Raw genomic sequence first — 802 nt, 5'->3', positions numbered from 1 at the left:
AACTTCCAGATGTTCAAGCTGGTTTTAGAAAAGGCAAAGGAACCAGAGATCAAATTGCCAACATCTGCTGGATCACAGAAAAAGCAAGAGAATTCCAGAAAAACATGTCTTTCTGCTTCATTGACTATGCCAAAGCCTTTGACTGTGTGGGTCACAATAAACTGTGGAAAACTCTGAAAGAGATGGGAATACCAGACCACCTGATCTGCCTCTTGAGAAATTTGTATGCAGGTCAGGAAGCAACAGTTAGAACTAGACATGGAACAACAGACCGGTTCCAAATAGGAAAAGGAGTATGTCAAGGCTGTACATTGTCACCCTGCTTATTTAACTTATATGCAGAGTACATCATGAGAAACGCTGGGCTGGAAGAAGCACAAGCTGGAATCAAGATTGCCGAAGAAATATCAATAACCTCAGATATGCAGATGACACCACCCTTATGGCAGAAAATGAAGGGGAACTAAAAAGCCTCTTTATGAAAATGAAAGTGGAGAGTGAAAAAGTTGGCTTAAAGCTCAACATTCAGAAAATGAAGATCATGGCATCTGGTCCCATCATTTCATGGGAAATAGATGGGGAAACAGTGGAAACAGTGTCAGACTTTATTTTTTTGGGCTCCAAAATCACTGCAGATGGTGACTGCAGCCATGAAATTAAAAGACGCTTACTCCTTGGAAGGAAAGTTATGACCAACCTAGATAGCATATTCAAAAGCAGAGACGTTACTTTGCCAACAAAGGTTCGTCTAGTCAAGGCTATGGTTTTTCCAGTGGTCATGTATGGGTGTGAGAGTTGAACT

Source organism: Bison bison, unplaced genomic scaffold (genome assembly GCF_000754665.1).
Source record: "Bison bison bison isolate TAMUID 2011002044 unplaced genomic scaffold, Bison_UMD1.0 scf7180017864216, whole genome shotgun sequence".
NCBI classification, from domain to species: domain Eukaryota; kingdom Metazoa; phylum Chordata; class Mammalia; order Artiodactyla; family Bovidae; genus Bison; species Bison bison.
Note: the sequence above shows the minus strand (reverse complement) of the source record.